The sequence below is a fragment of the Meleagris gallopavo genome, chromosome 4 (assembly GCF_000146605.3).
Source record: "Meleagris gallopavo isolate NT-WF06-2002-E0010 breed Aviagen turkey brand Nicholas breeding stock chromosome 4, Turkey_5.1, whole genome shotgun sequence".
Taxonomy (NCBI): domain Eukaryota; kingdom Metazoa; phylum Chordata; class Aves; order Galliformes; family Phasianidae; genus Meleagris; species Meleagris gallopavo.
Window position 1 is genome coordinate 47,376,121 of NC_015014.2, and position 17,719 is coordinate 47,393,839.

The 17,719-nt window shown below is 34.9% G+C and overlaps 1 protein-coding gene and 1 long non-coding RNA gene across 2 annotated transcripts in view; both read left to right on the plus strand.

Moving 5' to 3' along the window:
* KCTD8 (potassium channel tetramerization domain containing 8) overlaps nt 1-17,719 on the plus strand; it is an 86,920-nt gene that overhangs the window by 35,646 nt on the left and 33,555 nt on the right. The window lies entirely within an intron of this gene.
* Nucleotides 3,819-16,977, plus strand: LOC109367364. The gene is made up of 3 exons (XR_002114444.2): nt 3,819-3,875; nt 15,491-15,564; nt 15,949-16,977. It is a non-coding gene; the product is annotated as an uncharacterized LOC109367364 (long non-coding RNA).

A 17,719-nucleotide genomic window follows, 5' to 3' on the forward strand; every position in this document is an offset into this window, starting at 1 on the left:
GCCTGGTCTAGTATTAAATTGAGAGGTTGGTGACCCTGCAGTGGCAGGGGGGTTGGAGATTCATGATCCTTGAGGTCCTTTCCAACCCTGGCCATTCTGTGATTCTGTGATACTATAATCCCTGACTTCATGTACTGGAAGACTTGCAGAGACCAATTGTTTTGCATTATACACCATAATGATGGTTACAACAATATCCTTGCAAGTACTGTTTCAGTTATAAACTAATCCTACTGCTCTCAAACATGTGATCTTTATTACCAGTAACGTGTGCCCTACTTGTTACACATATGTAAAAATTAAACCTATATTGAAATAATCCAATTGAAGACTATTTGGAATTAGAAGACAAGATAAATTGTCAAAATTGATAATAAAAAAATAGCTGTATGAAAAAAAAATTGCACATCATATCCCCGTACCATTTAGAAAGCATTTGCCCAGGAAAAAATGCATACCCCAGCAAATAGATACAGCTGACAAGATATCAAATGTAGAGTAGTCTAAACCCCAAATGAAACATACTTTTGCAGACAGAACTTGTTTCTGAAAGCTCTATAAACACTTTGCCAAACAGTAGAACAATTAGTAAAAAAATAAAAGGGATTTATCACTGGGAAACAATCTTTTTAGCTAAAACTCATAGTAAAAGCCAGCTTATGAGATGAATTGGACATGAAAAATAAAGAATGAAACCACGGAAAACATAAAAATGCAATTATTTCTATTGTATACAAAAGTAAAGATGTTCCTTTCATTTAGGTATATGAAAAAGCGAAGCAACTTTTTCTTCTATCAAATCTTATCATGATCATGCTTATAAGAGTGTGCTGTGGATGGTACTGGTTTTGTCCCATCTAGCTGATTACAGGCTAGTTCCTCTGGGTCCTTGCACTTCTATGATGCTAGCTCTGAGCTGATTCCTGTGCAAACATAGGAGTAGGGGCCTATAATCGTCTATCTAGACTTCTCTCTTCTGTTATTTTGTACTGCAGCCACTTAGTTTCACAGCTGATTTCAGTGAAGAAATAAATAAAAAGTACATAGAAAAAATGTCTGGAGTTGTCTGCAAAGGTCTGCAGTTACTATAACAGTATTTCTCAAACTTTTGAAGACATATGTTGGTCACTTGAAAAGTACTGCTTCCTATTTATTTCCATGGAAACTGCAACAGATACGAAGAGCACAATAACACTGTTTAATAGAGAAAATTCTCAACTATTTTTCAACATAGTCACCCCCATTAGCTATCCATTTTTACTAGCAATGAACAGGAGGCTGCACCCCACACCCATAAAAATTTGCATGGATGTACAGAACATGGCTTGTCTTTCATGTCATGTCACTACTTCTGAAATGCCTCACTGTGCTCTCCTCCACTGTTTAATCTATACAAATGTTCAGCAAGTGTCCACGAATGTTAATCGCTGCAATCTTTTTTTCACGAGGAGATATTGAATGGCACACCTTCTCTGGCATCCATCAGGTGCCATTTTGTCAGTCTGCCCCTCTGCTGCCGTCTGTCACACAGCAATAGAATGTAATGGAATATTGGTGGAAAGGTTCCACCTCTACTGCAATAACGCCAACATCCACCTCTGATACTGTAAGTAAATATAATAAAGTAGGAGGCATTACTTTCAGAACAGCCCTCATATAGTTACCTAGCTATTGAAAACTTGGTGCCTCATTATTTATTTCACAAGATCTTATGCAAAAGCCCCTTGTGTGACTTGACTCCTGTTGTGATTTGCAACTTTACACTTTTAAATCTTTTTTTAGTTGCGTTTTTATTGAAAGAACAGTGCATTTCTTTTTATGCAAACTTTGTCTTTAATGCAGTTGAATTTCTTCATTAAAGAAACATTCAAGATGAGAAGGAGCCCAGTGCTTTATCAAGATTGCTTCTGCTTTCAATTGCTTGTTTTTGTTTTGAATTTGTCTGCTGCCACTAAAAGCACGTTGTTGTCTGCATAGTTCCCTATGCGTCTCTTTCCTTTCTCAAATCAAAGCACATGAAAACTGTCCTTTTGCAGGTTTTCATGATTTCTTACCCCTAGAGCTGAATTCACCATTGTGAATAAGCTAATTTGCCAACCTTTTGAGTTGTGAGTTTTCTGCAAGAGTCTTTTTATCTGGTCTGTGTCTCTTAGCATAATTGCTGTGAGTCAGCAGCAGGAAATTAGAAACTTACTCCATGAATGGAAGCTGCCTGTGAATATTGTCTTTCTAAAACATAGTTGAGCCCTGAAAAGCGTAAGCTGTTTTTTGTTTTGTTTATTTATTTATTTTTTACTTTGTTTTTGGGGGCTAAGCTTTCATTCAAATGTGTTTTCATTTTTTCTCTTTCAGAACTTACCTTCTTGTCCTACATGACAGATCATAGCTAGGCCATAGCTGTAACCTGGAAATAATCAGCAAAATTATTTTATATTCCCAAATCACTGAGATTTGTAAACCTTCAGCTGTAATTCTGATGATTCTAAATATTCTCATGTTCAACTTTTTCTGTGTTAAGTGTTCATGTTTGGAAATGCTTCCTCACCCATGTGACCTTCCAAGCAAAACAAAAAAATGTATTCCAAAAATAATTAGACTAAAACAATATTTTACATAGAAGCACGTTATTTTATATCACAAGGATTAAATGGTTAACTTCAACATAATCACAAAGATTTATGCATATTATAAACTTCAAGCATTAAATTTAAGCCTGAACATTGGTCTTTCCAGGATTGCATAATGACATTTTTATGCTGATTGCGAAGTATTTAAATTAAATACTGAAAAAAAATCCTACTTGATATACTCATTTAACGACACCACCCTTGTTTTTTCTCACTGCATACAGCAAAGACAAAATAACATTACTGAGATCTTGGTGTATCACATTGCTGAACTACCAACAGCTGTGCTATGGCTGAGTCTTCCAATGATTTAACTTTTCTCCATGCCTTAGTGACAAGTAAATGATGAAACTAATCATTACATTGAAATCATCCTTCCCGCTTCTCTTTTCTTTTTGTACTTTGCCCTTACTTAATTCATTCGTGTGAAAGGCACAGAGTCAAAGCAATTAGGATTTTGGGGGGGTATATTTTTACTCTAATTTAAGTCCTGAAAGCCTTATGTAATTAGAAAGACATTCTGAACAGGTTTTTATATTTGGATTAGAATTGAGGCTTGTAGAAAATGGTTCTTATCGGGCAGTTTTACTATGCATTGAGACAAGATTTATAGAAAAATTCATGGGCAAATTGCGCAATGCTGCACGTAATAACAAGTTGGCTTTTATTTAAGTTGGTCAATTTATCATTTATGACTAAAATCCATAAGCACAAAGATGCCTATTTTAAGACAATATTAGGAAAGGAATACTTGTGTGGAATTTTTGAGATAAACTTTAATATGAGAGGGTTGCTGGATGCTCATTTTCTCAGGGTGTTTCATTCCTTTGAGCCTCAATTTTTCCACCTGTTAAGTAGTTGTAATGGTTTTGGTTACTTTCATGAAATGTTTTGTTACTTGTTTGTAAGACTATGTCTTTAATATCCACTCAGAAATGTGCAACTAATTATTAAAAAAGAAATGGAAATGTAACTTTTTGCCAAGCCCCGATTTTATGACAAGTCCTGTGATTTACCAAGAGCATCCTGCCACATTTCAGTCACTGTAGTGGAAGATGCTTGAAGCAGTGATTGAACACCTGGTGGGGAGGCAGGGCCAACCCAGGGGAGCTCAGGTGCATACAATGCACCTGAGTGACCAGAAGGGGTGGAGTTAGAATCCACCCCTTCCCAGAGTTTATTTAAGGGTTGGCAGTAGACACAAAGATATCTTGCTGAAGATCCCTATGTACCTGAAGTCTTCTGAAAGTAAGCAGGTTCTTTCTTTTATTTTTGTCTTTATAGTTGTTGCATTTAAACAAGTCCTTGCTTACTGCAGTCTAGAACTTCAGTAGTCTGCTGTCATTGCTGTGCTTTCCAGCACATTACAGTCTTCTTTCTCCAAAAACTGAAATCAAGCTGCTAGATTCATCTTCTTACTCAAAATTCAAGTGTTTTAATTATATTTTGAAATATGTACTGGATATTTCTGGATTACAATGAAAAGTATGAAAGGTGTACCTTAGTAAGATAAAAGTAAAAGATGAATCTTATTTCCTTCTTTCTCTGAAGACTTCAAAGCTGATGTTATGATGGTTATGCCTTTTGATTTCAGATGCTTAGAATTGATATTATTTATTTTAAAATATCACAGAATCATTAAGGCTGGAGAAATCCAAATGTCTGCCTACCCACCAGTATTGTCTACTAAAACACCTCCCTAAACATTATGTCTACCCTTTCTTTAAACAGGGACAGTGATTCTACCTCTTCCAATGCATTACCAGTCTTTCTGAGGAGAAATTTTTTCCTGATATCCAAGCTGAATCTGCTTTGGTGTAACTTAAGGCCATTCCATCTAGTCCTATTGCTATTATTCAGGAGAAGAGTCCAACCCCCTCCTCACCACAGCATCCTTTCAAACACTTGTAGACAGCAATAAGGTCTTCCCTGTTCTTTCTCATCTCTAGACTGAAAAAGTTCCCTTGGCCTTCTTCTTGTAAGATGTGTACTCCAAATCCCTCATCAGATTTGTTGCCCTTTTGTCTCTTTAGTCTAGTACATCTTTGTTCCCTGTACGCAGTCTCACAGAAAAGGCAGAACCTAACAGTTTCCATAATTAAGTCTACCTTTTAAAGTATGCCAAAGTAAGTCAACTGTGTATGGAGATTGTATGGAGAACTTAAGTATTCCATAATAGTTTTATACTCCAAAATAGGAGTAAGTACACTTTGAGAGAGAGAGATGTTTTCAGACTGTCAGAACTGATGAGGAGTTATATGTATGTCCATATGTCTCTTTCTGCAGAACTACAGAGAACTAAACCTCTTAACTAACTTTTAAAAAAAAAAATAATAATAATTCACTGTGGTTTAGTGTTTACCCAGAAGGCTAGTAGCAGCGAAACAGTGAACTCTGCTGTGGAGTTTTGCTGACTGAAACTTATTTGGTGTTATTTATATTCATGTGACTTTTGTGACGCTTGGGTTTCAGAAAGACCTGTGTGCATGTGAAAACAGATCTTGAGATTTGTATTGAGAGAGAGAAGTTTTCTATAAAAATTTTTGAAATGAAATCTAAAACTGGAAAAAAAAAAAAGGCAATCCAGAAAATCTACTAAAAATCAAGCTATTAGACACAGTCCTACGAAAATAACCAAAAATCATGAAGTGGCACAATGCCAATCATCACATTGATACATGAGTTAAGCTCAAACTCCTTTTTTTTTTTTGGTCAGCATTTTACTGCAAGATTCTGTAAAGTAAAACTTTGTAATGAGGCTTCATTATATGTGCCCTCTCACATGACCTAGGGTTCAGATCAAAGCCTTTACTCTTTTTCAGTTCTCGCCTTTCTCAAAATGGATTTATTTGGCTCTGGTCACCATAACTGTCTCTCTTGAGCTTCAATTCCCCGCAAGAACCACAAATAGAAGATTTTAAGGTGAATGAAGTCTGAGGCATTAAAAAAAAGGCTGATTTCATTTGCTGGCAATTAAGATAAGGTTATTCATGCATGTAATAGATTGCTTTTTTCCTTTCTTCTAGCTAATTATCAAAGGTCAGTTTTAGCATCAAAGCCCTGAGTGTCTCCATCTTTACTGACTTACCACAAAGTCAAAAAAGTTCACATCCTCACAGGCAACATTCAGCAATGCTAGATGAATGCTCCCATGTCTTTTGTTGCACCTTACTGAGAAATAAATCTCTGAAAAGGGAAAGTGCATTCAGTTCCAGTTCTGAGTAGAAATATATTACTTCTGGAAGGTTTCCATCCACTAAAAAGAATAAAAGCAGCCATGATTACATATGGATGTATTCATCAGCTCCATCTTCTGTCCACTTATAGCAAGACTTTGGAGATTTGCTTCGGAATAAAATATTAGCATAATGGCAAAGAAAAAAATGCAGGGCATTTATCTAGTTTCATGTATTATACAGAAGCATCTTTCATTTTAGAAAAAATAAAGCAAAAGGAATTAATGGGAAACAATGTTAATACTGATAGCAAATACAAGATTACAAATTTAGTATCTCATTTATTTAATATGTAACCATCAACAAAGTATTTGGCCTATATTGAGAAATTTTGTAGTTGTATTGCTGTTGCTGGGACATGGTTTGATATACATTACTGTCTGGTACTATTTCATGTTTTTCCATTTTCTTCTTGCAAAAAGTAGGGGAAAGATAAAAGAAATCCTCCAATAAGCCAGGAAACAACAGATGACTGAGACACTGTTCAGTGAACAGAGCACATTGGGAGCGGATAATTATTATAGTTTCTTTACAGTTTTGTGTTACAGTGTAAACTCTTTATAAGTCTGCTGATTACTGCTGTGATTGATCATCGTCTCCAGTGGATAATGTGATAGATAAAGCATTAGTTACATGAGCAATCAGGTCTAGAAATTAGCATTTTCTTCCTATTGGTGATCTGTGGATATCTGTTAACATCACAGAGTCCAAAAGACTGTACTGATTGATATAAAAATGGATTTCAATTAATCGTCAAAATGTATGAATGATTATGCTCTGTTTAAATCAGTCTTTGTAGGAAGGTAAAAGCTGTATTAGAAATTAATGGGAACAATGATGTTTGTTATTTAATGCACAGTGGGAGATTCATTTCATAACTAGTCTGGAACCTTGTAGAAAGAAATGGCACATTAGTGAATTACAGAGAAGTTGCAGTAGATTGGTACTAGTATAACAGGTCAAAAACTGTTCTAAAGGTTTTTTTAAAACATTGCACTTATTAATCTGATAAATAATTTTGATTGTTTTCTCTGTACCAGGAACTGTCTATTTCTCCTTTGTAGGATTCCCAGTATAACCTGGGGTGAACTGTGAGGTTCACAGCCGTTGCTATTCATTAATGGACTGGCTTGTTATTGATTCAGTTGTAGTGGTCATACAGGCATCAGTTTCATAAACTGAAATTAGCTGGATCACAAGCAAACTCAAATTGGAAAGGTGCAGCATCCTGTTTGCTTATGTTTCTGAAGACTTCCTTAAAGTCAGAAAGATTTCTATGCTTTTTTTAACTCCTCTGTTGAATTAAAAACTTCTCCAATAAGAGCTGAAGAAAAGGGACTGCTTTATTATTTATATTCAACTAGTCGCTCCTTGAATTGATTATTGAGTCAGTTGTAGTGACCATACAGGCATCAGTTGGATTAGGTTATTTTTGAAGGTCCTTTCCAAGAGGTTCTCTTCTCTCCTCTACTGTCCCCTCTCTTCTGTTCATGCTCCTCATTCAGAACTGCTTAGGGTTTTCCTACACCTCATCTGCTGCAAATAGTTGCTGACAGCTATCGTAATTTAGAGAGATGAGACCAGATCTCACTGAAGCAAACACTGAAAGAATGCAAGGAAACTTTTACAGATGTTTTGTGAAAGTGTAACAGTATTTAATGTATAGAGTGTGTTACAATTTTATTTAATATTAGTTCCATGTCTTTCAATTGTAATTATGCAAATGGTCTTTTGTATCAAAACATTACTAAACTTTTAATCTACATAAGATCTTATTCAACAAAAATGGATCAAGATAGGATTACAAGATGTTTCATGAGTAAGGGAAAAAAAGTGGTAATCTGGGGAGAATATCCAAAATTCTGTTTAGGCAGAGGAATGGCATTGTGCTTGCTTAGATGAATAATTTTAAGGTCAAGCATATTTTGTACACTGTCATCTGAGATGCAGGACAAGCTCATGAGAGGTTTTCTGATTATAACTTTGTGCTATGGCACATGTGGGTAAGGAGCATTTTGTACTGAGTGATGTTGGTCTCTTGGATAAACACACAGATTGTGTTTCTGGGTACAGAGTCTTCTGAGATACTATGGTAATACCTGCTGACTAGCTTTTGTGGTCTCAGGATGACTGAAGTTTATGATTATTACCTAGGGTAGAAAAGAGGGAATATATGAAGGAAGTAGTAAGAAATACAAGATGAGCAGATGCCTTTATATTTCCTTGTCTTCACAGTTTCAGTCACAGCTCTTGGTAACTGATTAGCTGATGTAAGAATAGAGAAATATGCCATAGGATATATAAACACCTTGGCAGAGAGGGAAATATTCAGCTGGAAATTGTCTGCTATGATTGTTCTTAATTGGAATGTAAAATTAATATTTTTTTACCATGAAAGATAAAAAATTAACCTTGATTTTTGGAAAAATCTGTAAAAAATATTTAATTTAAATGCCATTAGATAAAGCATAGTAGTAGCTGAATTGCGCATTAGTGTCACATCTATAATCTTCAGGCACAATTAAGGGAAATTCATAAGCTTAGCAAGTATCTAAGGCCAAGACAATAATAGCAGCTTCAGTTTTAATAACTGATTTGATACTGTTAGTGAATTTTTTTCCACGTTTTGATCTCTGAAATATAATACCGTTAGAGTATAAGGATGTTAGAAAGGTTAAAATAAAACTGCTTTTCTTAATAGTTAGAAAGGAAAAGATGAGCCCTGCAGTTCCAGTTCACCACAGTTGCATGCAGATTTAGTCTGCTGAAGTACAAATATTACTGGTTATAACAAGAACTACCTAGCAGTTAGTAAGATTTACAACTTCTTTACTCCAACTCTTTTTTGAGAATGCATTGGAGCTTTCAATTTTCTTGTTGTCTTCAATCAACAATGGTGTTGTATATTTTTTTGTGGTATAGTGTCAACCTAACTGACAGTGAAAATCTGCCCAGCACATTGCTAGAAAGGAATACATGCTAAAACATATGGCTAGGGATCAGCTAAAGTAGATTGCTCTCTGGACAAATAAGTGCACTGAATATGAAAGGGCAGTGCTAACTCTCCCTATAAATCTTAAATGAAAAATGGCTAAACATTGCTATATAGGGATGCACAGAACTCTGGGTGGCATAGAAAGTAGTCATGGTTTGATACCTAGGTGTTTAACAAAGTATTTTAAACTTGTTAAAGCTACACTGTTGTGATTTATATGACAAAATGTTCTTTTTCTGAGTATAAAAATCTCATTTGTTCATGAAAATTCTTGTGGCATCAGTATTTTCTAGATTAGCTAATCAGAATTGTGTCAAATTCAGATTACTTGTATCTGTTATTCACTACACCAAGTAGTGTATGAGGGAAAATGGATGTCTTGCAACTTATACATAGGATTTGTTCAATTTTTTATGTATGTCTTGAAAAAACATTGTATTGTCTCATTCTGTTTTCTGCTCATTTTCATTCATTGTTCCTAAATATTTATTTCACCATAGTTGTCAGATGCTCTGTGACTGAGACAATCCAAAAGTGATTTGCTCTACCAGTATTACATACATTGATATGTTTTTCTCATTTATCCTTAAATTCTTTCTCTTCCATGTAAAATTTCTCATCACAAAATTATTTTTGAGGTAAGGAGACTATATAAATAGAGTCCATTCAGGGGGGAAAAAAAAGGCACCCTACTGCCAAATTCAATAGAATTTAGATTAATCTGTTATGTAGAGAGGCCCCTGTCCTGAAAATGACAACTCTGTATTTACTGTATGCCATGGGAGGTTTTCATTGTTAATCTGAACAATCTCATTTGCCTTGAGGATAAAGACTATACTAATATTTATCACTGATTTACAAGTGATGACTGGGCCTTTATTTGACATTGATTATAGTCAGGAAACTAAAAAATTGTCAATTTCCTTGACCTCCAAATTTCCTTTCTCCTTTTTTAGAGAATCTGGAGATTTATTTTTCTCCCAAGTTCAATTTCATGGGAACATCTGGAAGGGTCAGGTCTATTTACTCTTGACTGACACATGAAACAGTATTTTAGCAATCCCAGCTTGCCAGTGTACTTCCCTTCTCTTGAATCCTTCAGAAAAATCCTTATCCTTCGCTGACCTCCCAAAGGTGCATGGTGCTCAGATCATGTGCACCTCGAGCGACGCCTATTAAAAGAGACCAGAAAATTCATTTCCATCTGGCTTTTCCAAGGATTGTCCAAACAGTCCAGAGACTTGTCTCAAGGCAAAAATGCAGAAAGCACTGTTGTGTTATTAAGAATTGGAATTGCTGTTCTTCCTAGAGAGGGTAAGAAGGTTTTATTCCTTCCTGCAGTTCTTTGTAGCTTCAGAGAAGCCAAGGACCATCTGACCTATAATTGCTCTTTGAAATATATATGTAATGTAAATTTTTAAGAAACTGCTGCATTTTTATTTGAAACATTCATGTATGTCTCCTGAAGCATCTGAAAGCAATGGACAATCCAGGCCTGCATTAAAGAAAAAACATTAAAATAGATTCATTATCAGTACATCTTTCCCTACAGATTTTCTGATTACCTGAAATAACTAGCAAGTCAATCAGGCTGCCCTGGGCTCAGACTGATCACAGCTCTTAAAAAAGGAGGAATCATTCTTAGCTATGAAATTATTCATGCCTTTAACAATTTCTTCATGGGACTTTTCAATTTAATCTCACTGTTGGCAATAGTTATTTTTTCTGGCTCAGTGGTAGAGAACGTATCATAAAACTGGTCAGAAAAAGAATTGGCTGGAATGAAAATTCAAAACATTTGAAGTAGATGTAAGTGTCTACAATTAATTAATTTTTAGTTATTTTTATATTAGTACTATTAATGTGACAAAGCTGTTTCTTGGCATAGATGGAGTAGCATCATATAGCTACAAATAATTTTATTCTCTTTTCATACTATCTTGGCATTTCATATGGCCTCAAACCTCTCTAAATATTTATTGGGTTATCCATACAAGAATGGGCAAACTTTTATTGTGTATCTTACAGCATTTCAGGAGGAATGATAAAACAAATCCATAAAAATATAAAGATTGCTCTGAGACAGCCTAAAAATGATCTGTTGTAGACATTTCTGACAAATCTTGGCAGGGACAAAACTTGGATATGAGGAAATATATAATGTATGGGTACTAAAATGTTTGTGTGTGAAGAATTCAACAAAAAAAAAAGGAAAGTTAAGGAGAGTACACTCCCCCTTAGTGAGTAACACAGACAAGCTGGTAATGAGACAAGGAGAAGGCTGAGGTACTTAACTTTTATACCTCAGTCTTCTCTGATCATTGCTTATCACACAGCCCTCAAATGTTTGGTTTGGTAGGAGGAGATTGAGGAAGCAGTGTCCCTCCCACTGTAAGTGAAGATCAGGTTTGTGACCATCTGAGGAATCTGAACATCAACATCAACAAGTCTGTGGGTCCCAATGAGGTGTACCCCAGAGTCTTGAGGGCACTGGCTGACGTAGTTGCCAAGACACTGTCAACAATATTTGAGAAGTCATGGCAATCAGGTAGAGTCTATGGTGAAATGAAAAAGGGCAACACACAACACTCATTTTTAAGAAAGACCTTTGACATGGTACCCCATAACATCCTTCTCTCCAAATTGGTGAGATAAGGATTTGATGGGTGGATGGATTGTTCAACAGACTAAGAACCAGCTCCTGGATAGAGTCCAGAGAGTGGTGGTCAATGACTCAATGTCTGGATGGAGATCAGTGTCAAGTGGTGTCCCACAGGGGTCAGTGCTTAGACCCGTACTCTTCAGTATCTTCATCAGTGACGTTGACAGAGGGGTAGAGTACACCCTCAGCAAACTTGCTAATGACACGGAGCTGTGGGGTGTGGTCGACACACCAGAGGGACCCAGTCATAGTGAGTTCAAAACAGAGTTCAAAGTTAAATTTTAATTAAAATATATATGGTCAAAAAGATATAACTTTGTAAGGATTTTCCTATTATTACTACATTAGTTTCTAAAGATTATTTTAATGAAAAACTTGGTAAATCTATATGTTACTGTTTAAAATTTCCTATACCTGTCAAATAATATATTTTTGAGATGAAAGACTGTTCTTACAATTCTCAATTATGTTGCTAGAACTGTTGCTACAAATGTGGAAAGTAATATAGTTCAGGCATGACATTTTAATCATTTGATAGATCCTAAGATTTATTTTTCATTAAAGTGTTACTCATCGGCAAATTGACTCAATCCTTTGTTGACCTTTCTTTTAATTTTTTTTCTGAGATATTAGGAACTTTAAAAGACTTGCTGTTCCTTATCTTTATCTGTCAAGATCAGATTCACCTGACCTTTATATTTAACATTACTTAATACTTTGATTTAAAAAAATCCCGTTGTGAAATAGTATTTTAACATTTTCTTCTCCTGTCAGTTGTTGGTAACGTCTATGAACTGTAGTGATAAGAAAGCAGAGGTCTTTTCTCGTAATAAAACAATTTGTGTTCATACTATTATTTTGTTAAGAATCTCCAGTGCATGGCTCTCAGGGGAAGTGGAGTTAAAATAGCTGAGTCCTTTTTTTTTAAAAAAATAAAAAAAAAAAAAGAAGTTCAAAGTTTCAGTTGCTTGGCCTTGAGTTACATTGGTACGACAGCCTGACATTAGACTACTGTTGTTAATTTATCAAATGACCACCCACAGTTAAGTTCCTTAGTTGTTTCAGAGAGAGTAATGAGTTATATATTTTGGTGATTCTTTGGCTGAAAGCTGAAGCCTACTAACAGTCCAGTGAAGTCCATTCAAAGTTGTGCTATTCCCGTGATAACTTTTACCATAAGCATCAAGTGAACTTAAATTTGTCATAAGTATTTGTTTTTTCACCTTCATGCATTATCAATAAATAGTAGACAATTATTGATCATGGAGGAATAAAGGGCTGTTCTCTTGCTGCATATTGAGCCTGAAATCCAGTTAGTGAAGCCTTAGGGTCCTGAAGTCAAAGAATGTCAAATTCAAGTTAAACAGACAGTAGACTTAGATTGGATCATCTTTGTGTGGCAGAAGTAGTGGATCTCAAGTCAAAATAGTGCCTACTGAGAGTTTAGTAATCTTTAGTAATGAAAGAATTTTGGGAATGAAGCTCTGAATGCTACATCTGCAGAGGAGATTAAGCCCTTCCTAGTTTTCTCTTGCAGAAGTTTATTTTCTATGTTAAATTAGGTCTGAATTAAGCCAGATGTGAGGTAGCCCAAATGAATCTGATTATGTGCTGCCTTCTCCTGATTTTCTTACTATACTTATCCACTTCCAGGTAATGTTGATTATAGTATCTGTTTAGCTTCACATAAATTTAGATTAGAAAAGGATTAACTGTAGGTGACCATTTCAGTTCACCTGTAACCTTAACTCCAGCAATAGTTGTTTTTTAAGTGTAATGCATGTAGATGTAGTTTTAAAAATTATTCAAGGGAAAACCTGGAAATTGTTTAAAAAACCAGGCAAGACAACTCATCTACTTTGTTTTAAAAGCAGAGTTGATGATATTTAAAATTTTTCGAAAATCAACCTGATGGCTCCCAGAATTACTTGCAAATGAATTCCACAGTGGTTTAGTATCATCAGTGGGAAGACAAGTGTGAAGCTGAGCAAATCTCTTGCCATCTGGAAAGCAGCCCTAGCACCTGATGGCTCCACTCTAAGTCCCTTCAGGAAGCTTACAATTTTATATAATGTTTAATCAAAACTGTTATGCCAAGTATAACTGCAAAACTAACATCAACATAGAAAAAAAGCTAAATGTCTCCACATGAGCTGCTCATATCACTAGGACATTTAAAAGCTGAGAAGAGAGATTCTCAAACTTACTTCCTTTATCTGAGAATTATTAAAATCACTCTTTTAGTAAATAGTGTCCTCCAGCTACTCAAGATTGCTATTGTCACAAATGTTAATTCTATTATTAATGTCCATAGATGTATGATTTTTTTTTTATGAAGTCTGAATGTTTATTTATTCAGTGGCTTACAAGTGTTCTATTTTCTCTTTTTCTAACAGTTAATCATACAGATAAAATATGTAAAATATTTTGTTGGAATTTTTGTCCACTTAGGGTGAATTTGCATTCATAAAATTGTTGGAAAATAGGCTTTTAGGTTTGAGGGTAGTATTTTTTACAACCTAAAAAGGTGTGCAAAAACAAGTGATATTTTGAATAGATTTAGTTGGGAATTTGCTTGCACAATCAATCTTTCACTAAAAGCAAGTTTAGCATTTGTTTACAGGAAAGATTTAACATCAAAATATTGTTACTCATCACATACTTAGTGAATTTCTACGCATCTAAAGCAAAATACACAGTAGAGAATAAATGATCTTCTGACACACTGTTTGCTCTCTTTTTGAATTGAATCCTAGGAAACTTGTAACTTCACAACATATTAGACACATTGGCTGTAATATTTAAATTTCCTGCACTTAACTGAAAATGCTTCAATTAATTTTTTTATCTTTTAAGTATTTGCTACGGCAATCTATGAAAATATTATATACATGTTCTGTATCTTCTGTATTCATATGTTTGTGTGTTTCACAAAATGTTGCAGTGCTAGAGGCTTAATTCTCCAGAGCAACAGAGACTGAAAATTCAGAAAATCATATGTTCAACACACATAATTGAACAAATTAGCAGGAATTTATCATTTTATATATATAAAACCATATAAATCTTTATGCAAATTTAATACAGTGTAAAGTTTTAAGTGTTCCATACATTGGGAGTGTTACAGTGTACAGCTGAGGGTTTGACTGCAGTGTTATGTATCTAGTGATTTTTAAAATACAGATACAAGAAATTCCAGTTCAGGAAGAAGTTAGTCCATTGTCACCTGTATCACACAATGGCACTGGCAATGGTTTTAAACAGAAGAATTCAGATTTCATGTTCACACATCACTGATAGGTACCTTAAGGCTAAAGCTTTACTGATGATGTATTTGAAAAATCTCACTGGAAATGAATCTGTATTCCAGAGCATCCCAGAGTGAAGGCAATTCAAATGCTCCAAGCCATCTGACTTCCAATTCAAATACAGTTCCAATGGTCGACTTAAGGCATCCAATTCCAGCTATCTGAATTCATAATTCTCATGAAATCTGAGAAATACTGGTTGGAAATAACTTCATTTCTCTGTCTTCTGCCTGAAGCAGGATGTCACCAGCCTCATGAAGTCAGATATGTCTTTGTCTTGTTAAGTCTTGAAAACTGTAAGAGAAGGGGTTTCAAGGCTTCTCTGAGCCACATATTCCAATGTTGCACTGCATTCTTGGACACAAATTCATAGAATTTTGACTTCATCATGAGACAACTTGGTTCAGAGGAGAGGGAGCTTGTCTGGATCCTGTCAGAAAGTGTGGTGGATGGAGGTTACTATCTGTGGTTTTTTTTTGAACATAAGATTGACTTGAAATTTACTAATTGCTTGTAGCTTCCCAGAATGCTACACTAGCATAATTAGAGCTGTACCAGAACTTCACCTACTATCATTTCTTTCTACTTGCCACCATTTCTTTTTAATAAGTGGACTTAAATTTTCATTAAGGTAGTGTAATGGGTTTATCCTGCTGTTTTAGGTATCGCTTGCATTTCAGGGTGAATTCTGAAGATAAATGCACAACTTTCAGATCAGCTGGAGAAGGTACCTTAGGTAAATACCAAAAGTGTGCTGCTTTACTGATCTTTCAATTAAACCTATACATACTGAAGGTATTTATGTTGCACCTACCTGTCATAAAGCTATATTTGAGGGTTACAGATATTAATAGTAACTTGATATAGTTCACCTTTTACGGGTCTTAAAGGAAATATAGAGGAAGCTAGTTAATTAAAAGAAACAAAATAGAACAAAACTCTCAGTAGTGGATGGGGAAGTTTGGCAACTACAGTAAAACATCTCTAAGAACTTGAGTCATTCTTTCAGTTGTTTTTCTTTAAAATGTAAAGTACCTGATCACCATGCCAGTAAATACGCATTAAATGGTGAAGAAGGTAAATACTATCACTTCTCTTTCATGTCTCCTTGCCCTTTCAGAAACTCTCCAAAGACTTGTGAAGTGGTCCATTCATCTTAATGAGATGCTGCCGAGCAAATGAGGACATGTCAGGGATATGAGTACAGATGGAAGATATCCCTGGGATGTCTGCACTGCTCCATTCATTTAGGAGGCTCTTACTGTATTTTCATCTCTTGTGAGCTTGCTAGTAATTAGAGCATAAAATTTTATTTTTAGATAATTTTACATTATTCTGATACCTATAGTCCAATGTATTTTTTTAGGACTGCTATGTGCATGCACTGGAGAGAGAAAAAGGAACTTGGTTTATTTACCATAAACAAAATAAAATGCCTGAGTTACTCTTGCATAGTATTGCACTAAAAACCTGAATAAATGAATGCAAGTAATTCCGTTTTCGCTTGAATAATGTCTTCATACAGTATCTCCTGGCTAACACCTATGCTAGGCCACTTGACGTGTGTAAGACCCTGACATGTTTTCATCAGCATAACTTCAACCAGCGAGAGAATCTTTACCAATAAATAAATTAGTCTTTGCTGTCTGCCTCATATTCTAAGTCTTTTCTTTGTTCTAGTTTCTGTCTTCCAATTTTCTTCTTTACTAAGATGTTTATAGTTATTTTCTCCTAATTGGCAATTATTTTATATTGTGTAGTACTAGAAGTGTGCTAGGCAATAGCAAACATTTTACATCTCCAACTATTTAAATTTCCAATACACTTTATTTCACTTAGCAATTTTAGAATTTATCATTTAGCTTTACCAACTGCACACTAGAATCCTTGAATTCTGTTCAATTTACTCCACAGCTTTGTTATATTGCTTGACATCCCTCTGTATAAAACATGCTGTCATTTAAATTATGGATGCTTCCGCTGCTTCTTTGTAGCACTTACTCTTTTAAGTTTTACAGTGTACACCTTCAGGTAAAATAAATTCAACTTTGCTTAGTGTGATCAAAGAGCAGGCAAGGCTTCAACTGGAGTGAAGATCAGCTTCATATTTAGTGCTGTCAACGCACAGGTTGTATTATCTGGATTGTTCCCTACAAAATAAGGTCAGAAAAATCAACTTTCAGTCCAGTAATGAAACTTCCCATCTGCTAAGCAGTGGAGTAAGGGAATCATACCAATCTGGAGGAATTCCTTTATTTCATAAATATATTTTTAAGGAAATAGCTTCATTAAGAAATTAACCATCTTTGCCAGACATTCATTTCCACCCTAATTCTGTCAATCAATATTGGTTGTATTTGATTCTATCTATTCTAATCCTGCTAGATGTAGTCTTGCAAAGATGTGCAACTGAGCTCATAGATTCAATTCAGATTTTTAGGCACTCTAATCACCTGAAATGGTCACCTACTTGTATGATTAGTAATTAGCACACCACTGTTATTTGTTTTAAGAAATGATATGCACTTTATAAGGCAGTTTCTAGCTGAGGAAGCAGTGAATCACTGCTTTCTTTATTTGACTTGCATAATAGTACTTGAAAATTGGCATTCATTTGTGACAGATTTGCTATCACTAACTTCAAACCCAGAGAAAATCTTGAATTCACCTAAAGCTTTCTTGAAAGCTTGTAGAATAAGAACCAAATGGTAGGGACTGAAGAATTCAAAAGTCTTTAGGCCGTGATTTTGGAGCTCATGTAGTTTAAAAAAAATAAAAATAATAATAATAATAATAAAAAATATATATATATATATATGATTTTGTTCTATGATACTAGAGATCAGTTACTCTTCTCAGACTTACGGCTGTGTTTCATAACTGCTGCTCTA